This window comes from Musca autumnalis, unplaced genomic scaffold (genome assembly GCF_047663935.1).
Source record: "Musca autumnalis isolate F117 unplaced genomic scaffold, ASM4766393v1 scaffold_3, whole genome shotgun sequence".
NCBI classification, from domain to species: domain Eukaryota; kingdom Metazoa; phylum Arthropoda; class Insecta; order Diptera; family Muscidae; genus Musca; species Musca autumnalis.
This window is the reverse complement of record NW_027411866.1, coordinates 33,153,914-33,177,518: the sequence shown is the minus strand read 5'-3', so window position 1 is coordinate 33,177,518 and position 23,605 is coordinate 33,153,914. Positions and strand designations below refer to the sequence as shown.

The 23,605-nt window shown below is 43.0% G+C and overlaps 1 protein-coding gene across 2 annotated transcripts in view; it reads right to left on the bottom strand.

Moving 5' to 3' along the window:
• The window catches only part of LOC141399644 (uncharacterized), a 264,879-nt gene that overhangs the window by 147,288 nt on the left and 93,986 nt on the right, over window positions 1-23,605 (bottom strand). For both annotated transcript variants that reach the window (XM_073978762.1, XM_073978763.1), the window contains one exon: window positions 817-851. The gene's annotated coding sequence lies outside the window, so the exon portion shown is untranslated. The remainder of the gene's footprint in view (window positions 1-816; window positions 852-23,605) is intronic.

Here is a 23,605-nt window from a genome sequence, read left to right as displayed (position 1 = left end):
CCTTTGCGAACGCATTTTATTTGACTGTGTGTGTAGCGTTATCGATATTCATTGCCGATATAAGTTTGTAAGTGCGCGTATAAGTGAACGTGGTTTTTGCTTCCGGCCAAGACCAAAGAGATTTGTATCTCTTGCTGTGCAGCGATTTTTGTATAGCAGCAGCAGCAGCTGAAGAGGGATACTTCAACCGCTGAAACAAAAAAGTCGCCAACAACAAAAAAGTAACTTCACAATCTTTGAGATATAAGTATTTATGCACATTCATCCATCCATCCAGCCAGCCACCAAAATATTCGGCTTACCAGCCAAACAATCAACCAGACAGTCAGCCAGCCAGCCCGTCATCCATTCATATGTATTTATGCACGTAGTTTTAGACAGACGTGTTTATTCGTTCTTTCTCTTTCCCGTTTTTTTTCAAATATTTTTTGTAGTCAATTTTTTGCGAATTGTTTGAATTGCGGCATAATTATACAACACCCTACATGATAATTGGAAGATTTTGTTAAAAAACAAAGGAAAAAACGAAGGCAAAAATGTGTTCAGAGGATATAATGACTAGGGAGATACGCTACGGAGTGGCGATATTCAAAGCCAAATAATTGGAGGTAGAAGTTGAGGAGTAGGAAGGGCTTGAAAAACTAGCTTTATAAACTACTCGATTGTCCAACTGATAGTCCTTATTTTTTTTTTAAATTCGCGTTAGGATGTCCGTGCATGAAAAATGGACTTTCTTCTATAGTCCTTGAAATAGCTCTGATATAGGATATGAACTCCACCAAGCCCTCCCTTTGGTTCTTAAAAAGAAATGCTTACCCATTTCAAAGAGAAATCCAATACTCTACCAGCATCTGAAAGGAAAGAAAACGTTTATTAAAAATATTTGCATTTGAAATCCTTTTGCTGAAACCTCAATGCCACCACCACCCAACAGGATTGGCATTGGAACACCGAAAAAAGTGATTAATACTTTGCTTTAAAGATTACCAACCAACGAAAAAAAGTTCTCAAATATTTTTGCAGCTTTTCAACACTTTTACACCAGGCCACACCTTTTGCTGGCTGCATGGGCAAAGAACGCAAAAGACAAGAGTCCAATTTCAGAAGCGTAGTAATGGCAAAAACTTCATTGTAGAAAACAACCAAAATTTCGCTTTTACCATGTCAATGGCCTCGAACTTATATTCCTTCACTGACCTGTGAGCCACAAGGGGTTTTGGTACCCCTTGTGGTATCTCACCTACGCCCCTGACCGTATCCATAGAAATCATTAATTGTTACCTTTTAAATGTGAAGGAGTGCAAAAGAATAATTCCAACACATTTTGTTTCTTTTTTTTTGAATTTTATACTTTGTGATTATTTTACGATTCGTTGTGCGAGGGGAGGAGGGAGTGAATGTTGGGGTGCAGAGCCAAGGAGTTGCTTTTGAAATGTCAAATTCATTAATACATTATTGGTGTCCCACGAAGAGGTGAGAATAAATGTATGTTTGCTACAGATAAGAAGTCATTAATTGCACTTCGAAGGACAAGACTTCAGGGGAGCGAAAAAGCATACCACTTATCACAATTTCAAAGAAAGTGGGGAGACATAAGAACATAACTTGGAGATTAATATTTTCTTGTCGAAAAAAAATCGTTAGTGGATCAGAAGATTAATTCTCGGAGGGAATTGTTAGTCTGCTAAAGGACCAAAATAAATTTGAACTTAGAATGAAATTAAATTTTCCTATAATTAGCAGAGTACGAAAAAAACTTTATGAAACGTGGGGAGACATAAGGACATAACTTGGAGATTAATATTTTCCTGTAGAAAAGAATCGTTTGTGGATCAGAAAATTAATTTTCGAGGGAAACGATAGTCTGCTGAAGGCCCAAAAAATTTTGACCTTATAATGAACTTCATTTTTTCTATAATTAGCAGCGTACAAAAAAAAACTTTATGAAACGTTTGCAAACATTTCGTTTCGTACTTTCCATAAGAACAAAACAAAACGAAACATAACCCACGTTGACAGAACTCGCTGTTTAGTTTGAGTTTGTTTACATTCGTGAGGGCGAACAAAACGAAAAATTAAAAGTTTTCAACTTCACAACAACTCATAGAAACCGAAATCGTAAAATACACACAGCAAACGTTTGCAAACGATTTATGGTTGTTTGAAACATCCACCGCAGTATATGCCAAGTATGTGATGCTAGCTATAATGTGTGACAAGGAATACCTGATGTGGGAAAATGAGGCTCCCTATTTCTGGATGATGTGCTTTAAGGGCATTTATAAATTTTCGAAGAGAACATCCGTAAACAGCCGGGTATGTATACAAAGTCCCCTAAGCGATCTGATATAACTCCCAACGGACATAAGTCCCAATTTAGTATGTTAGTCATAAAACCTATTGCGCGTTGGGACCGTTTTTAGTATAAAAATCACTAATGCAAGGAGAATTTTGAACGCGTAGCCGGCTTTAAGACCGTCCTATAGTGAAAGTCTTAAATCCCAACAAAAGGTGTGCTAATTATCAATGAACGCAAACAAACGAAACGATTCATGTAACATTCACCAACTTTTAATTTTTATACCCTCAGCCTTTAGGCTAAAGAGGGTATTTACACTTTGATACGACCAAAAATGTGCCTCATAGAAATAATGGTTTTAGACCCCAAGTATGTTTGTACGATATCCGTTTCAAACAATTTTGAGTAGATCTAGCAATGTCCGTCCGTCTGTCTGTCTGTCTGTCTGGCAGGCTGCTGCGCACGATAACTCTCGAATGGATCAATCGATTCGGTTCAAATTTTGGGTATCGAAATATTTTGTCCAGATTCGATTTAAGTTCGAAGATGGGCCATATAGGTCCACTCCTTCAGGTACCTCCCCCACAAATGTTCAAAAATTGTCGCAAAGCTTGTGCGCACGATAACTCTTGTAGGGAATAACCGATTTGGTCCATACTCTGCACATCGTGTAATTTCTACCAAACTTAGATGAGGTTCCAAAATGGACTCAATCGGTCCACTCCTTCGGGTACCTCCCACACAATATTTCGGAAAAGTTCAGTTTAGGACCTGATCTCGAATCGCTTTGATTTTTGTTTACGCAAGTTGTATTCGCTGTCCTCTATACGACGCTGTAAGTTTCATTAGGGGCAAGTCCATACTTCCTGAGAAAATAGCCTGAAAGTTACAAAAAACCCTATGACACCGTGTGTAGTGGTTGGAGCGCAAGATAACTCTCGAACGGATCTTCCGATTCGGTCCAAAATTTGGCTTTCGTAATATTTTGTCCAAACTTAGTTCAAGTTCAAAGATGGATTATATCGGTCCACTCCTTCCGGTACCTCCCCCACAAAAGTTCGAAAATGTTCGGAAAATTTGTGCGTACGATAACTCTTGATGGGAGTAACCGATTTGGTCCATACTTTGCACATTATGAAATTTCTACCAGACTTAGATGAGGTTCCAATATGGACTCAACCGGTAAACTGCTTCGAGTACCTCCCACACAAAATTTCGGAGAAGTTCAGTTTAGGACCTGCTCTCGAATCGCCTTGGTTTTTGTTGTAACATCTTGTATTCACTGTCCCCTATACGAAGGTACAAGTTTCCTGAGGGGCAAGTCCACACTTCCTGAAAAAATAGTCTGAAAGTTGAAAAACAAACCATAAGCCATATCTGTCCACTCCTTCAGGTACCTACCTCACAAAAGTTCAAAAATGTTCGGAAAAATTGGGCCACGATAACTCTTGATGGTAGTGACCGATTTGGTCCATACTTTACACATTCTCATAATATCTACCAGATATAGATCAGGTTCGAATATGGACTATATTTGTTCACTCCAACCCGTACCCGTACCTCCCACACAAAATTTTGGATAAGTTCACTTTTAGACCTGCTATTGAATCACTTTGATTTTTGTTGAAGCAACTTACATTCGGTGCCTCAATTACGATGGTAAAAGTTGTTTCAGGGGCAAGTCCATACTTCTTGAGAAAACAGCCCGAAGGATGTAAAAAAACCCCCTATGGCACCCCCATGGTCTATGTCGGTCCATTCCTTTAAGTACCTTTTCCGCACAATTTTTGAACTTTAATCCTAATCAACATTTTTGTTGGTTCATACGACCAAAATTTTGAAACCCCCTAAATACATAAGTTTTTTTTGTGAAAAAAGTGTTTCAAATTGCACAGGCTGAGGGTATATCTCTGTCGGCAGAGCCGACTGATACTTTTTTACTTGTTATTGAATCGTTTCGTTCTCAAAACAAACCCACAAACTTTTCAACTGAAGTAGAACAAAACTGTACGATTGCTGAAAATGTACTTCGGCTATACTGTTCCGAATTGTCTCATTCACGAACGAAACAAAATAATTCGTTTGCAAACGTTTGCTGTGCGAAATGATCAATGACACATTCAGACACACGCATATTTATATCGGGGCTATATGAGGGCGTGGACCTACACCAAGAAATTTCATATGGAAAATTGTATACTCCAACTGAAGACTAAATACCAAATTTCAGCCATTGCGGTGGAATAAGACTAACACGGTGCGCCTTAACTAATTTTAATTTTAAATGAAAGGTGCTAACACCTGGGAAGTTTTTGCGGATTCTGAAACTACAATGTTCATAGATGAAAAAAAAATCAAAAAACGAACAAATCGCCGGATGGATTTCAAATAAATCACGGTCAAAGTTCAAATTTTTAGGGGTTTATTATGTTTTCACGATTTTGCTCAGAAACCGCAAGCCCTATCGGAATGGGATTAGAGCAAATACTATAGCAGTGAAAATTCTCTACAAGATTGGCCTTAATGTTGTTTTCGTAGGTGTTACCATTTTTTAGATATAGATGTTCAAATTGGGACAATGCACTGACTGTATCGTCTCCTTATAAACAATGACATGAAGGGTGCACCTTAACTAACTTTAAATGAAAACCTCTAACACCTGGAAAGTTTTTGCGGATTCTGAGACAGCAATGTTCGTAGATGAGTAAAATCCAAAAACAAGAAAAAATAGCTGGAGGGATTTTGAAATAAATCGCGGTTTCAGGATTTTGCTTGGAAGCAGCAAGTCATTTCGCAATGGGACTAAAGAAAATGTTGTAGCAGTGAAAATCGTCTACAACATTTTCCTTAGTCCTATTTCGATAGGACTTGCCGTTTCAAAGAAAAATCCTGTAAAACCACCATAAACCTAAAAATGTGAACTTTGACCGCTATTTATTTCAAAATCTCTCCAGCGATTTTTTCTTGTTTTTGGATTTTTATTATCTATGAACATTGCTGTCTCAGAATCCGCAAAAACTTTCCAGGTGTAAGCGGTTTCCATTTCGGACGAATATTGAAGCCACAACCTCCACAATACCGAAAATCGGTAGGTACAGTTCGATGGGTGCTATATGAAGGCGTGGACCTATACCGACAAATTTCATATGGAAAGTTTCATACCCACATGAAGACCAAATACCAAATTTCAGCCATTTCGGAGGAATATTAAGGCCACAACCTCAAAATACCGAAAATCGAGAGGTACAGTTCTATGGGTTCTATATGAAGGCATGGACCTATACCGACAAATTTCATATAGAAAGTTGTATGCCCCACATGAAGACTAAATGCCAAATTTCAGCTATTTCGATGGGATATTGAGGATACGACCTTCAAAATACCGCAAATCGGGAGGTACCGTTCTATGGGGGCCATATGAAGGCGTGGGCCTATGCCGACAAAATTCTTGGGAAAAAGTTTTATGCCCCCAACGAAGACTAAGTGCCAAATTTCAGCCATATCGGTGTGATAATGAAGCTAAAACCTTCAAAATACCGAAATTCGGATGGTACAGTTCTATGGGGGCTATATCAAAATGTAGACCAATATAGCCCATTTGCAATACCAAACATGCTAGGAGTAATTGAAACTTCTATACCAAATTACAAAGCTCTATCTTAAAAATTGCGAGCTGTATCTTGATTTCAACAGACGGACGGACGGACAGACGAACATGGTTATATCGACTTAGAATTTTACCATGATCAAGAATTATATATACTTTATAGGGTCTCCGATGAATATTTCGACGTTTTACAAACGGAGTGACAAATTTAATTATACCCTCCATATTGTTGGGCACCTGGAATATTCGGACTCTTTATAGAGAATGTGTGGTTTACGCACTGGAGCACCTAAAATTGGCAATACCAAAAAGTGTATTATAGCTGCCACGATATAATGCACCAATCTGGTTGCGGAGTCGAAGGTTAAAACATCTGGTCTCCAGCTTCATACCGGTGGATGGAAGACTTACCGTAATTCGCATAAAAGCCAAAATTTATCAGTCTTATTTGCGTCCATACCCCCACCGAGGACAAAGACGAACAGACCAAAGATACATATATTCTACGAGCGCCTAGAAGAAACTTATGACGATTCCCCTGTCCATGGCATTAAAATTATTCTAGGCGATTTTAGTGCCAAAATTGGAAAGGAGAATATCTTTGGCCGAACAGTCGGGAAATTCGATCTCCACAGTGAAACATCTGACAATGGTATGAGGCTGATAGACTTTACAGATGCAAAAAACATGGTAGTTAGCAGTACCAAATTTAAGCATCTCGATATTCATAAGGGCACCTGGCTGTCTCCAGATCAAAGAACAAGAAATCAAATTGATCACGTTGTAATAGATGGAAGACATTCATCGAGCGTGTTGGATGTACAATCGTTCCGAGGAGCAAACATAGACGCGGACGACTACCTTGTTACAGCAAAGAACCGTTCCCGTCTAAACGTTGCAAATAAAACACGAAAAGACACAACACGGAAGTTGGACATCTGTAAGCTGCAATCACAACAGATAGCCACAGCATATTCCACTCCACCGGTCCAATTGCTTAATGAAAGTACTCCTCCTCCCGATAACATATCAGCACAATGGCAAAGAACTGCCCACTCCATGCAAACAGCAGCAAAATCCATACTTGGATACCAGAGACCTCCACCAAGGAATCCATGGTATGACCAGGAGTGTCGTGCTGCTACCGAAGAGAAAAATGCGGTATATAGGGCTACCCTAAAATCAGTAGCAACGCGTAGCGCACGAGAGAGGTATCGGGAGAAACGTCATTTCGGCAGGAAAAAGAGAGAAATTTCGATTATAAAGAAGCCTTCGACAGCCCTATACGTTCAAAGGTTTTCCAAGCCATGTCTTATTTTTAGTATCCCCGCAAAGTTCATCCGGCTTGGTAAGATGAAATTAACTAACACTCGGTCCTCATTAAAAATAGGAAAGAACCTCTCCCAATAGTTTATTACCGAACGAGGTTTCAGACAAGTAGGCGACCTGTCGTGTGATCTCTTCAACATCCTGTTGGAAAAGGTTATACGAGATGCGAAGGTCAAAAGAAGTGGAACAATATACACAAACGGCCATATGTTACTTTCGTATGCCGACGACAATGACATTATGGGTCGATCGGTAAAGGAAGTAACAGATACCTTTGCAAAAGTCGAAAGGGAATCTGCTAAAGTCGGTCTGGCAGAAAACGGCGATAAAACTATTACGCTGTAAATGTTGGGACCGAAAATTTTGAGGTAGTAAAGGTCTTCGTCTACCTCGGCATCGCCATAGACACAACAAACAACAACAGTTGTGAAATACGAAGAAGAATAGTGTTGGCCAACAAATGCTACTTTGGCCTAAGTAAGCAGTTAAAGAACAAAGCCACATCTCGTCAAACAAAAGTAACACTTTACAAAAAACTGGTACTGCTCGTGCTAATGTATGGTTCCGAAGCACGGATTGCTCAAGCAAATAAGGCAGTGCTTGGTGTGTTCGAGAGAAAATTCTTCGAAAGATCTACGAGCCACTCTGCGTTGAACAATGAGCTGTATCAACTATACAACGACATCAATATAGTAGAACGAATCGAGATACAACGATTGCGATAGGTAGGCCATTTCATAAGAATGCGTGATGATGAACCCGCTAAAAAGGCGTATAAATACGGCCGCATGGAGGTTCAGGCAGATCTGAAAGGCCAAAGCCTCGTTGGAGCGAACAAGTGAAACGAGACATCAGAAAGCTATCCCAGATTGGGAAAATACAGAAGCAAACAGAAATGATTGGAGATCTTTTCTTAGTTCGGCTTATGGAACAAATGTTCTGTGAAAAGCCAGCCTATAAAGACGAGATACAGCTCGCTTATAAAGACGAGCTCCAGCTCGCCTATAAAGTCGAGTTTCACAGCTCGCCTATAAAGTCGAGCTTCACAGCTCGCCTATAAAGTCGAGCTTCACAGCTCGCCTATAAAGTCGAGCTTAACAGCTCGCCTATAAAGTCGAGCTTCACAGCTCACCTATAAAGTCGAGCTTCACAGCTCGCCTATAAAGTCGAGCTTCACAGCTCGCCTATAAAATCGAGCTTCACAGCTCGCCTATAAAGACGAGCAACAGCTCGTATATAAAGTCGAGCTTCACAGCTCGCCTATAAAATCGAGCTTCACAGCTCGCCTATAAAGACGAGCAACAGCTCGTATATAAAGCCGAACTTCACAGCTCGCCTATTAAGTCGAGCTTCACAGCTCGCCTATAAAGAAGAGCTACAGCTCGCCTATAAAGACGAGCTCCAGCTCGTCTATAATGGCGAGCTAAACAGCTCCCCTATAAAGTCGAGCTTCACAGCTCGTCTATAAAGTCGAGGTTTACAGCTCGCCTATAAAGTCGAGCTTCACAGCTCGCCTATAAAGTGGAGCTTCACAGCTCGCCTATAAAGTCGAGCTTAACAGCTCGTCTATAAAGACGAGCTAAACAGCTCGCCTATAAAGACGAGCTAAACAGCTCGCCTATAAAGACGAGCTACAGCTCGCCTATAAAGACGAGCTACAGCTCGCCTATAAAGACGAGCTACAGCTCGCCTATAAAGAGGAGCTACAGCTCGCCTATAAAGACGAGCTACTGCTCGCCTATAAAGACGAGCTACTGCTCGCCTATAAATACGAGCTCCAGCCCGCCTATAAAGACAAGCTCTAGGTCGCCGATAAAGACGAGCTCTAACTCCCCGATAAAGACAAGTTCCAGCTCGCCTATAAAGACGAGCTCCAGCCCGCCTTTAAAGACGAGCTCCAGCCCGCCTTTAAAGACGAGCTCCAGCCCGCCTTTAAAGACGAGCTCCAGCCCGCCTTTAAAGACGAGCTCCAGCCCGCATAAAAAGACGAGATCCAGCCCGCCTATAAAATTGAGCTGCAGCCCATCTATAAAGACGAGCTCCCGCCCGCACATAAGGACGAGCTCCAGCTCGTCTATATAAAGGTCTCCTTTAGCTGGTCTCTAAAATTCCCTTCATTTCGCCTATAAGCTATCCCCTTTTTGTTGCCAACTCCATCATAAATCTACAATACCTTGACCAATGCCTTTGTTTGCCGTCATATGTACATGTTTTGGAATCAGACTGCCAACAGTAACAGAAAAAAACTGAACTGCTTATAAATTTGATGTATTGATACGCATTGAAATTGCAAAGCAAAGCAAAAAAATTCATTTGTAATTTCGTTTCATTTGAGGGTGCCGTACCTTAATTGGTTAGCGCGTCGGAGCATTATTAAACAACAACGAAGACGTAGCAGAGGCTACAGCAAAAAACCACAAGACAAGGAAGGAGTAGATACAAAAAAAAAAAAGAAAACCTCCAGCCATGGCTGACGGGACTGAAGAAGGGATATCAAATCTCACCGATGAAAACTGAATTGAATTGAAGCAACAACAAAAAAATTACACCTGAATGTTGCTCTGTGTGGATGAGTGTGTTTGTGTGTGTGCGAGGCACTTTTTTTTGGTCGGCTTAGGCCAATTCGTTGCAGCGTAATTATAACGAATCGCCTGATTTTAGTTAGTTTTTTAGGTTATTTTGTGGTCATGTAGTTGCTAGGTTTTCTTTTTTTTCGTTTTTTGGTGTTCAGGCAGGCTAACCTGGCCTGACCGACCACGAAGCAAAAATAATTGTTGTTGGTGGTGTATAGTAATTACAGCAGATGGCGCAAACAGCAACTGCAGCAGAGTTTAATAACGCCAAAGCAATTACAAGTGTTTGCCACATACAAACAATACGTAGGGAAGGAGAGTTGGGTGCGGGAAGGCACACTACCCCAACGCAAGGAGGAGCTAAGTGTTCTTTGTCTGTCTGTCGGGCCAGGTCGTTTTGAAAACTAGGGTTAGAGGAGTTCATTCATTGCCAAACCACAAACCATGCCATGCAAAGCTAAGCACAGAAAAAAAGAAAGAAATTCTGACGAACAGAAAATTTTAAAAGCCCATAGAGCCAATTAAAATTAAATTACAATGTCCACTTCCAGCAAAACGAAGAGAATTAAGTATATGAACAAGAAGAAGCAGACGTGGACGTATTGAAGCCAAAGAAAAAATAATAAGTTAACAACTTAAATTAGTATAAAATACATAATGATATCTTAAACTCAACTAAATGGAGCTTTCTGCCATGTTGCACTGCACCGCTGAACTCCAGTGAACCGCACCGAAACTCAAACCCAAATCATAGCTTAACGTGAAATGAACTGGAGCTCATCCCCAAAAAGGAACCAATGGAAATGTTCAACAGCCATCACTGTAGCGCGAGGGAAAGAATAGCAGAGCATGCTAATAATAATGGCAATCAGCTCATGCGACAAATACAATGACAACACATATCACGACGTCAAAGATGACGATGACAATGAACGAACGACACATTCAAATGAACTGCAAATTAAATGAATAGCTTCTCCATATTCATGGTATGTAATCTAAGCAAAACAATATATTGCGGAGCTCACAGAGGCGGGAACACAAAACTTGGAGACAGAAAAGAGAAGGTTGACTTTATAGAGGGGCTGAAGGGATTCCTTAAAGAAGGGAATCATTCTAGATGAGCAAAAGCGAGCTGTAGCTCGACTTTATAGGCGACTTTATAGGCGAGTTGTAGATCGACTTTGTAGGCGAGCTGTAGCTCGACTTTATAGGCTCGACTTTATAGGAGATCTGTAGCTCGACTTTATAGGCGATCTGTAGCTCGACTTTATAGGCGGGCTGTAGCTCGACTTTATAGGCGAGCTGTAGCTCGACTTTAGCTGTAGCTCGTCCTTATAGGCGAGCTGTAGCTCGCCTTTATTGGCGAGCTGTAGCTCGTCTTTATTGGCGAGCTGTAGCTCGTCTTTATTGGCGAGCTGTAGCTCGTCTTTTTTGGCGCGCTGTAGCTCGTCTTTCTTGGCGAGCTGTAGCTCGACTTTATAGGCGAGCTGTAGCTCGTCTTTTTTGGCGAGCTGTAGCTCGTCTTTTTTGGCGAGCTGTAGCTCGTCTTTATAGGCGAGCTGTAGCTCGACACTATAGGCGAGCTGTAGCTCGACACTATAGGCGAGCTGTAGCTCGACACTATAGGCGAGCTGTAGCTCGACACTATAGGCGAGCTGTAGCTCGACACTATAGGCGAGCTGTAGCTCGACACTATAGGCGAGCTGTAGCTCGACACTATAGGCGAGCTGTAGCTCGACACTATAGGCGAGCTGTAGCTCGACACTTAGGCAAGCTGTAGCTCGACACTATAGGAGAGATGTAGCTCGACACTTAGGCGAGCTGTAGCTCGACACTATAGGCGAGCTGTTGCTCGACACTATAGGCGAGCTGTAGCTCGACACTATAGGCGAGCTGTAGCTCGACACTATAGGCGAGCTGTAGCTCGACACTATAGGCGAGCTGTAGCTCGACACTATAGGCGAGCTGTAGCTCGACACTATAGGCGAGCTGTAGGTCGACACTATAGGCGAGCTGTAGCTCGACACTATAGGCGAGCTGTAGGTCGACACTATAGGCGAGCTGTAGCTCGACACTATAGGCGAGCTGTAGCTCGACACTATAGGCGAGCTGTAGCTCGACACTATAGGCGAGCTGTAGCTCGACACTATAGGCGAGCGAGCTGTAGCTCGACAATATAGGCGAGCTGTAGCTCGACAATATAGGCGAGCTGTAGCTCGACACTATAGGCGAGCTGTAGCTCGACACTATAGGCGAGCTGTAGCTCGACACTATAGGCGAGCTGTAGCTCGACACTATAGGCGAGCGAGCTGTAGCTCGACAATATAGGCGAGCTGTAGCTCGACACTATAGGCGAGCTGTAGCTCGACACTATAGGCGAGCGAGCTGTAGCTCGACAATATAGGCGAGCTGTAGCTCGACACTATAGGCGAGCGAGCTGTAGCTCGACACTATAGGCGAGCGAGCTGTAGCTCGACACTATAGGCGAGCGAGCTGTAGCTCGACACTATAGGCGAGCTGTAGCTCGACACTATAGGCGAGCGAGCTGTAGCTCGACACTATAGGCGAGCTGTAGCTCGACACTATAGGCGAGCGAGCTGTAGCTCGACACTATAGGCGAGCGAGCTGTAGCTCGACACTATAGGCGAGCTGTAGCTCGACACTATAGGCGAGCGAGCTGTAGCTCGACACTATAGGCGAGCTGTAGCTCGACACTATAGGCGAGCTGTAGCTCGACACTATAGGCGAGCTGTAGCTCGACAATATAGGCGAGCTGTAGCTCGACACTATAGGCGAGCTGTAGCTCGACAATATAGGCGAGCTGTAGCTCGACACTATAGGCGAGCTGTAGCTCGACAATATAGGCGAGCTGTAGCTCGACACTATAGGCGAGCTGTAGCTCGACAATATAGGCGAGCTGTAGCTCGACACTATAGGCGAGCTGTAGCTCGACACTATAGGCGAGCTGTAGCTCGACACTATAGGCGAGCTGTAGCTCGACACTATAGGCGAGCTGTAGCTCGACACTATAGGCGAGCTGTAGCTCGACACTATAGGCGAGCTGTAGCTCGACACTATAGGCGAGCTGTAGCTCGACACTATAGGCGAGCTGTAGCTCGACACTATAGGCGAGCTGTAGCTCGACACTATAGGCGAGCTGTAGCTCGACACTATAGGCGAGCTGTAGCTCGACACTATAGGCGAGCTGTAGCTCGACACTATAGGCGAGCTGTAGCTCGACACTATAGGCGAGCTGTAGCTCGACACTATAGGCGAGCTGTAGCTCGACACTATAGGCGAGCTGTAGCTCGACACTATAGGCGAGCTGTAGCTCGACACTATAGGCGAGCTGTAGCTCGACACTATAGGCGAGCTGTAGCTCGACACTATAGGCGAGCTGTAGCTCGACACTATAGGCGAGCTGTAGCTCGACACTATAGGCGAGCTGTAGCTCGTCTTTATAGTCGAGCTGTAGCTCGTCTTTATAGTCGAGCTGTAGCTCGTCTTTATAGTCGAGCTGTAGCTCGTCTTTATAGTCGAGCTGTAGCTCGACACTATAGGCGAGCTGTAGCTCGACACTATAGGCGAGCTGTAGCTCGTCTTTATAGTCGAGCTGTAGCTCGTCTTTATAGTCGAGCTGTAGCTCGTCTTTAGTAGCTCGTCTTTATTGGCGAGCTGTAGCTCGTCTTTATTGGCGAGCTGTAGCTCGTCTTTATTGGCGAGCTGTAGCTCGTCTTTATTGGCGAGCTGTAGCTCGTCTTTATTGGCGAGCTGTAGCTCGTCTTTATTGGCGAGCTGTAGCTCGTCTTTATTGGCGAGCTGTAGCTCGTCTTTATTGGCGAGCTGTAGCTCGTCTTTATTGGCGAGCTGTAGCTCGTCTTTATTGGCGAGCTGTAGCTCGTCTTTATTGGCGAGCTGTAGCTCGTCTTTATTGGCGAGCTGTAGCTCGTCTTTATTGGCGAGCTGTAGCTCGTCTTTATTGGCGAGCTGTAGCTCGTCTTTGTTGGCGAGCTGTAGCTCGTCTTTATAGGCGAGATGAAGCTCGCCGTTATACATGTAGGGAAGGGAGACCTTAAAGACTAAAAGAAGCTACTCTTTAAAGACAACGAGAATGATTTTACAGACGACCAGAAGGGAATTTTTAAAGACCATTCCGAGGTAGTCATTGTTGGTGACTATAATGGGTCTTTACAGATGATCAATGCCTACCCTATATATACGAGCAGAATGGAGTCATTACAAACGATCAAGAGGTCGAATTATATAGTCGGCCAGTTGGCACTACCATAGATAAGAGTGAGAGGTAGACTTCAAAAATGTTCTTCATAGAAGATTAGCATGAAGTCCTTATAGATGACGAGGAAGGAGTCTTTAAAGGCAACCGGTGGGGAATCTTCATTGGTAAAGATAAGAGGGTAATTTCAGACAACCAGAATTGAATTTTTGTTGTCGAAGACAAGAGTTTTTTTTTTTGACAATAGCTTTATGGCCGACCTGATGCGGTTCTCATAGACGAACTGGAGGGATCTTTATAGGTGACCAGACCGATGGACTTTTTAGAATACCAAAGGGCGAGTGGTGCAATGGTATGCACACCCGCCTTGCTCGCTGAAGGTCGTGGATTCGATTCCCCGGCCAACCAACATCAAACAATTTTCAACGGTGGCAAAATACCCCTCAGTAATGTTGGCGACATTTCCTGAGTATTTCAGCCGTGTAAAACTTCTCTACAAGTGGTGTCTTAAGACACGCCGTTCGGACTCGGCGATAAACTGTAGGTCCCATATCATTGAGCTAATATGAATCGGGGTGCACTCATTGATATGAGAGAAGTCTCCGTTGTCCCATCTGGGACAGGAAGGGCGACAGGAAGGAAAACTTTAGGGTGATAAGAAGGGTTCTTTAAAGAAGAATTTTTATCTGAAAAAGCGCTTTTATAGACCATCTGAAGCGATTATTTACTAACACCCAGAGGGGAATATTTACAGGTTACCTTAAGGTCGTATTTGAGACGGCCAAAAGGGTGTCTTTATAGATGACGAGAAAGGAGTCCTTACAAAAGAAGTTTATTTGGGTGTTATTATTTGTAAACTAGATTTCAGTGGTACGCTGTACTCCACCTTGGAGCCTATCCGCCACAATTATCCCACCTCTGCTTAGGCATTCTTTTGCAAAAAATGAGAAATAAATAAATAAAATCCATGCATACTCGTACATACATATGTATGAACATTTAAATGAGTAGAATATTCAAAAAGATAATGTTTTCTATAGAAACAACACAATAACGACAACAACAATTACAAGCCGAGACATAAGCAAAAGGTGAAGAATTCAGAAAAAAAGCAGGGTGCTGCGGTAGCGCGGACAAAGACAACAGTTGAAAGAAATTGATGTATGTTTGTATACCCTTTTCACAAAATGTTCAATAGAGCCGGCAATGATGATAATAAGAATAACCTCAAAAACAACAACAAAAAACAAATGAAATGAAAACAAAAACAAATGACATTCAAAGTTAAGAAAAGAAACGAACTTGTCACACATACCCAGTGCCAGGGCATTTAAAAATTGGTGAAACAAAAATCTAACCACAAAACTTAAACAGTCCATATGTTGTCCTACATGGGGCCCAATAGCAACAATACAGATGATAACGATGACGAGGATGAGGACATCATCAATACAAAAGCAAAGAGAAAGACACACAAAAAGATGACGATGACAATAAAAACAAATGAAATGTTTTTTTTTCGGGTGTTGAACAAGGAATAAAAACTATCGGAGAAGATCTATAGGAAGCAATCGTTTTGGTCACCAGCAAGCACCACCAACGGCTGCCGTATGCCGCCCGCCAGTGCAACAATAATAACACCGCCGAAAATATCATCGCAGGAAACAAAGTAAGAAAAAAACTGTGAATTCAAAGATCGAAATGCGTAACTCACGCCAAGCCAGGCTATCAATAACAACAAAAGAACCGTAAACAAAAGCCTAAATTGTTGGTCATACCTTTGGTGGAGCATTGAGTTCCTGCCATGCATGCGAATCAGATGAATTGTAGAGGAATGTGTGTTCGAGTTTCTCTGTGTGTGTGTGTGTGGTTGTGGTGTGCAGGTAAATTGTTGTTAGACAATGATATTTTTGCCACTGACTTTGATGATATTCCACAAGCACCAAAGGAAGAATGGGACTCGAGGAATAATAACAATAAAGAAGAAGGACACATACAAATCCAATTTTGTTGTTGGGGGACAGTAATTAAAAGATGGGTTACAGTTGGTTCGGAAAGATGGCTCAGTTGGTATAACTTTAAAATATTATTCACGCAATGTAAATAACGTTAAAATATTATCCACGAAGTAGAAATAATGTTAAAATATTATCCACGCAGAGGAAATAACTTTAATATATGAGGCGCTCAGCGCCAAAACGGCCTAACCCACATTTTCAAATAGATCAAACTGACTATGCTGATCGAACCGGAACCCGCAAACGTTTTAAGGACCATGATCTGCGAATCTGCACCTGGAATGTTCGCACTCTTAATAGAGAAGGTGCAGTCTTCGCATTGGCAGACGTACTTGAAAAGTACAAGACCGATATTACTGCCATACAGGAAATACGATGGATTGGGAAAGGCGTCACAACAACACCTAAAGGTGAAGCACTATATTATAGCTGCCATGACGTAAAGCATAAGTTTGGTTGTGTATTCGTAGTTAGTCGGAGGCTGATAGACTTTGCAGCTGCAAAAAACATGGTAGTTAGCAGTACCAGATTTAATCATCTCGATATTCATAAGGGCACCTGGCTGTCTCCAGATCAGAAAACAAGAAACCAAATTGATCATGTTGTGATAGATGGAAGACATTCATCGAGCGTGTTGGATGTACGATCGTTCCGAGGCGCAAACATTGATTCGGACCACTACCTTGTTGCAGCAAAGGTACGCACCCGCTTAAACGTAGCAAACAAAGTACGAACAGACACAACACGAAAGTTAGACATCGGTAAGCTGCAATAACAACAGATCGCTACAGCATATTCCACTCAACTAGCCCAATTGCTTAATCAAAGCACTCCCCATCCCGATAACATATCACCGCAATGGCAAAGCATTGCCCACTCCATGCAAACAGCCGCAAAATCCATACTTGGATACCAGAGATCAGGAGTGTCGTGCTGCCACCGAAGAGAAAAATGCGGCATATAGGGCTACTTTACAATCCGTAGCAACGCGTAGCGCACGAGAGAGATACAGGGAGAAAAGGAGAAACGTCTTTTCCGCAGGAAAAAGAGAGAGATGGAAAAGCGGGAGTGTGAAAAAATCAAGATGTACAGGAGCCAGAATGAAGTCCGAAAATTCTACCAAAGAGTCAAGCATCAAACTGATGGCTTTTGTACAGACACATCCTCCTATAGAGACCAGCAAGGTAATTTGGTAACTGATACAGATAGTGTACTCAGGATATGGAAATAACATTTTTCAAAACTGTTGGTATCCAATAGCAGCGAAGACGACGATGATACCACAGTCCCAATCCCAGAAGATGGTATTGAATGTATACCGCCCAACCAAGATGAGGTAAAGACAGCAATAAATCGGCTGAAGAATAATAAGGCAGCAGGGGCCGATGGCTTACCAGCCGAGCTGTTCAAAACCGGAGGCGACACGCTGATAAGGTGTATTCATCAGCTAGTTAGCACCATCTGGCAGGAAGAACGAGTACCCGACGATTGGAACCTGAGTATCCTGTGCCCCGTTCACAAGAAGGGAGATAAGACTGTATGCTCTAACTATAGGGGCATAAGTCTACTCCCTATTGCCTACAAGATCGTGTCAGGGATATTGTGCGAACGACTAAAGCCTATGGTCAACGAGATAATTGGACCATACCAATGCGGCTTTAGACCTGGCAAGTCCACCATTGACCAGATATTTACCCTGCGGCAAATCCTGGAGAAGACCCAAGAGATGCATATCGACACCTACCACCTTTTTGTCGATTATAAAGCAGCCTTCGACAGCCCGCTGCGTTCAAATCTATTCCAAGCCATGTCTGAATTTGGTATCCCCTCAAAGCTCATCCGGCTTTGTAAAATGACTTTAACTGACACGAGGTCCTCAGTTAAAATAGGAAAGAACCTCTCCGAAGAGTTTGGTACCAAAAGAGGTTTCAGGCAAGGAGACAGCCTTTCGTGTGATCTCTTCAACATCCTGCTAGAAAAGGATATACGAGAGGCAAACGTCAAAAGAAGTGGCACAATCTACACCAATAGTCACATGTTACTTGCTTATGCTGATGATATAGACATCATGGGCCGATCAGTAAAAGAAGTAACTGATACTTTTATAAAGATCGAAGGAGAATCTGCTAAAGTGGGTCTGGCGGTAAACGGTGAGAAGACCAAGTTGATGGTGTCGTTGATGCATCCATTGAGCTCGGACCGACTGTGGAAGTTGGTTCCTATAATATTGAGGTAGTAAAAGACTTCGTCTACCTCGGCACCTCCGTAAACGCAACAAACGACATCAGTTGTGAAATAAAAAGAAGAATTGTATTGGCCAACAGATGCTACTTTGGTTTAAGTAAGCAGTTTAAAAACAAAGCCACATCTCGTCAAACAATAATAACGCTCTACAAAACACTGATACTACCCGTGCTGATGTATGGTTCCGAAGCCTGGGTACTTGCGCAAGCAGACATGGCAGTGCTTGGTGTGTTTGAGAGAAAAATTCTTCGAAAGATCTACGGACCAATCTGCGTTGACGGTGAATATCGACGTCACATGAACCACGATCTGTATCTGCTATACAACGACATCAATATTGTTAAACGTATCGAGATGCAGCGATTGCGTTGGCTAGGCCATATCATAAGAATGAGCGATGATGAACCCGCTAAAAAGGCGTATAAATACGGACCGCTTGGCGGTACACGCAGAATTGGCAGGCCAAGGAATAGATGAGGCAAACAAGTAGATGATGAGATGAAAAGGCGCGGTATTCCAGAGTGCAAATAGAGAGGAATAGAGATCTCTTCTTAGTTCGGTCTATAGAACAAATGTTCTGTAATGGGCCAGCTAAGTAAGTAAGTAATCCTCACGCCAAAAAAAGAACAATTTCACTTGGTAAATATTTTAAAAACTTGTTTCCTTTAACTTCGTTTTTCTCAGCATCATTTCTTTGTGGGTTAGGCCGTTTTGGCGCTGAGCGCCTCATATTATCCACGTAGTGGAAATAACGTTAAAATTTTATCCACGCAGTGCAAATATTATTCACGTTATCTCCTACTTCCAATAATCACATTCCTTTCCCCCTCACTGTAATTAACTACATCTCCCAAAGCACAAAACGACAAATGTCCACCAAAGAAAAAATTTAATCCATTTAAAAAAGCTATCCAACACGTTCGCTATCTTTCACCTCAAATCATTATGCTCATGTTTGCAACATGTTAAATAGGTGCGGAGGACAGATGACCTTTTGCGTGTATTTGGGTCTTTCGAAATGTTTCAAACAAATTTGCAGAAAATTGTGCTGATCGTTATAAATTTTATTCTTTTGGCGGTTCCCATTCTTTCTTTCTCCTTCATCCACTTGAAATGGCAATTTTTTCATTTAATTGTTTCCAAAGCAATGGGATCGCGTTTTGTCGGCCCCTACTTTGTGTCTATTGAATTTGTTTAACAAGGGGGAACTGATTAAATGAAACTTTTGTTTGTAGAACAACAAATTAACAAAAGAGTTGTGGAGAACAAAAGTTCTCTTCATTTCCTTTAGCAATTAAAACTGAATAGGGTTAAAACAATAAGCTTAAGATCAGAACTTAATTAATGGGCATCATATCAACAACAGTGGACGGGGGATTGTATGGCAACTACGAACACTGTGGCACCAAATCTCTAAGGCGTATCAATTAAAAAATTCTTCAATGCAAAATTAAACTGAACCGAAGGGGACAGAATCATTTTCAAAGGTTCACAAAAGTGTTGCCGCAATGTCTATAGCCTGAGGAGATTTAATTAATTAGAATTAAATTGAAGAGAAAAAAGAAGAATGGGAGCCTTCACAGGTTATAAAAAAGAGTATTTATAAGCAAGCAGCAGAGCGTCTCTATAGAGGAGCAGAAACGAGTCTCTATAGAGAAGAGGCGAGTCTCTATCGAGGAGCAGAAGCGAGTCTCTACAGAGGAGCAGAAGCGAGTCTCTTTAGAGAAACAGAAGCGAGTCTCTATCGAGGAGCGGAAACTAGTCTCTGTCGAGGAGCGGAAGCGAGTCCCTGTCGAGGAGCAGAAGCGAGTCTCTATCGAGGTGCAGAAGCGAGTCTCTATAGAGGAGCAGAAGCGAGTCTTTATGGAGGAGGAGAAGCGAGTCTTTATGGAGAAGGTAAAGCTAGTCTCTATAGAGAAGCAGAAGCGAGTATCTATCGAGGAGCGGAAACGAGTCTCTGTTAGGGAGCAGAAGCGAGTCTCTGGCAAGGAGCAGGAGCGAGTCTTTATAGAGGAGCAGAAGCGGGTCTCTATGGAAAAACAGAAGCGAGTCTCTATGGAAAAACAGAAGAGAGTCTCTATGGAGAGGCTAAAGCTAGTCTCTATGAAGGAGCAGAAGCGAGTCTTTAAGTCTCTATCAAAGGGCAGAAGCGAGTCTCTATAGAGGATCAGAAGCGAGTCTCTATAGAGAGGCAGAAGCGAGTCTCTGTCGAGGAGAGAAGCGAGTCTCTGTCGAGGAGTCTCTATCGAGGTGCAGGAGCGAGTCTCTATAAAGGAGCAGAAGCGAGTCTTTATGGAGCTAAAGCTAGTCCCTATAGAGAAGCAGAAGCGAGTCTCTATAGAGGAGCAGAAGCGAGTCTTTATAGGGGAGCAGAAGCGAGTCTCTATGGAAAAACAGAAACGAGTCTCTATGGAAAAACAGAAACGAGTCTCTATGGAGGAGCATAAGCGAGTCTCTATCGAAGAGCAGAAGCGAATCTCTATCGAGGAGCAGAAGCGACTCTCTATTGAGAATCTAAAGCTAGTCTCTATTGAGAATCTAAAGCGAGTCTCTATAGAGGAGCAGAGTAAATGCGAGTCTTTTTATGCGAGCTAATGCGATTCTTAATAGACCAGCGAAATAGAGTCTTTATAGACAAGCGGAAATGATTCTTTCTAGACAAGCGAACGGAAGCGGCTCTACAAAAACAACCTGAAGGGTGTCTACAGAAACAACGTGTCGACCTGCAAGTCTTCATCATAGACTTGAAGGGCGTCCTCATAGACGACCTGGGGGTTGTGTCGTGGAAATCGTTACAGACGATCAAAATTCCTTCTGAACTAGTTATTCATAGACGACCAGAAGAGCGTCTTCATAAACGACCTGAAGGATGTATTCATAGACCGACTGGAGGACGTCTTTATAGAAGACCAGAAAGGCGTGTTCAATGTTGACCATGCCCTTCAAGTCGTCTATGAATGCGGATATTTTCATAGACCTCTCGAAATGCGTCTTCGTAGACGACCCAAGGGATGTTTTCATAGACGACATGCAGGGCGTCTTCATAAAACGCCTGGAGAGCGACTTCTTTGACCACCTGAAAGGCGTCTTTATGGACGAACGAAGGCGGTTTCCATGGCCAACATAAAAGGGATTTTCATAGACGTTTTGAAAGGTGTTTTTAAAGGGCGTTTTCTGAGACGTCCTAAAGTACGTCTTCATAAACCATTGAAGGGAATCACGTCTATAAAGATGAATCACGTCTGTAAAGATGACTTAAAGGGTATCTTCATTGACAGCCTGAATGCCGTCTTCATAGACGACCTGAAGAGCGTCTTCATAAACGACACAAGACGTCCTGAATGGTGCTCACATAGATGACCTGAAGAACGTCCTCATAGATGATATGAAGGGCGTCTTCATTGACGTCCTGAACGCTTATTTGTAGACGAACTGAAGCATGTCTTCATAAAAAATTGTATGAAGACGCCATACAATTGAATCATGTCTTTAAAGACGATTTGAATGGTGTCTTCATTGACAACCTGAAGGGTGTCTACAGAGGCAATCGGTCGACCATAAAGCCATCTTCAAAGGGCGTCCTTTTAGACGATCTGAAGGGCGTCCTCCTACGCTAACTGAATGACATCCTCATTGACGACCTGAAGATCGTCCTCCAAGACGATCTAAATGCCGTCCTCATTGTCACTGTATACGGGCGTCTACAGATACAACCTGTCGACCTTATAGACGACCTGAAGGGCGTCCTTGTAGACGAACTGAAGGGCGTCCTCATAGACGAATTGAAGGGCGTCCTCATTGACGACGTGGAGGCCGTTTTGATATACGACCTGAAGAGCATCCTCATAGACCACCTGAAGATCGTCCACAAAGACGATTTGAAGGCCATCTTCATTGAAGAACTGAAACGGGTCTCCATAAACAACCAGCAGGGCAGAGACAACCTCTTGACCTCATAGACGACATTATCAGCGTTCTCATAGACGACCTGAAGGGCGTCCTCATAGAGGACCTGAAGGACGTCCTCATAAAGGACCTGAAGGGCGTCCTCATGGACGATCTGAAGGGAGTCCTCTAAACTGAAACGGCTCTCCAAGACAACCAGCAGGGCAGAGACAACCTCTCGAGCTCATAGGCTACCTTAGAAGCGTTCTTATAGACGACCTTAAGGGCGTCCTCATAAACAACCTGAAGCGCGTCCTCAAAGACGATTTGAAGGGAATGCTCTAAACTGAAACGGCTCTCCAAGACAACCAGCAGGGCAGAGACAACCTTTCGAGCTCATAGGCTACCTTAGGAGCGTTCTTATAGACGACCTGAAGGGCGTCCTCATAAAGAGCGTCTTCATATATGACCATTAGGCCGTCTTCATAGACCATCTGAAGGTCGTCTTCATTGACGAACTAAAGGGCGTCCTCATTGACGACCTGACAGACGTTCTCATTGACGACCTGACAGACGTCCTCATAGACGACCTGAAGATCATCCTCAAAGGCGATCTGAAGACCGTCTTCATTGACAAACTGAAACGGACGATCTGAAGGGAGTCCTCTAAACTGAAACGGCTCTCCAAGACAATCAGCAGGGCAGAGACAACCTCTCGAGCTCATAGGCTACCTTAGAAGCGTTCTTATAGACGACCTTAAGGGCGTCCTCATAAACAACCTGAAGCGCGTCCTCAAAGACGATTTGAAGGGAATGCTCTAAACTGAAACGGCTCTCCAAGACAACCAGCAGGGCAGAGACAACCTTTCGAGCTCATAGGCCTACCTTAGGAGCGTTCTTATAGACGACCTGAAGGGCGTCCTCATAAAGAGCGTCTTCATATATGACCATTAGGCCGTCTTCATAGACCATCTGAAGGTCGTCTTCATTGACGAACTAAAGGGCGTCCTCATTGACGACCTGACAGACGTTCTCATTGACGACCTGACAGACGTCCTCATAGACGACCTGAAGATCATCCTCAAAGGCGATCTGAAGACCGTCTTCATTGACAAACTGAAACGGTTCTCCATAGACAACATGCAGGGCCTAGACAAAATCCAGGGCCTGAAAGGCATTGTCAAAGATTTGAAGGGCATCCTTATAGACAACTTCATAGATCAGGTGGAAGGCGTATCATAATTTGAATGGAGTCTCCATAGCCCACGTGAAGGGTGTTTTCCTAATCGAACAGAACAACGTTTTCATAGAAAAACCTGGAAGACGCCTTTATAGACCCTGAAGGGCGTCCTCACAAACGAAATGAAGGTCGTTCTCATTGACGACCAGGAGGGGTTTTGATATAAGACCTAA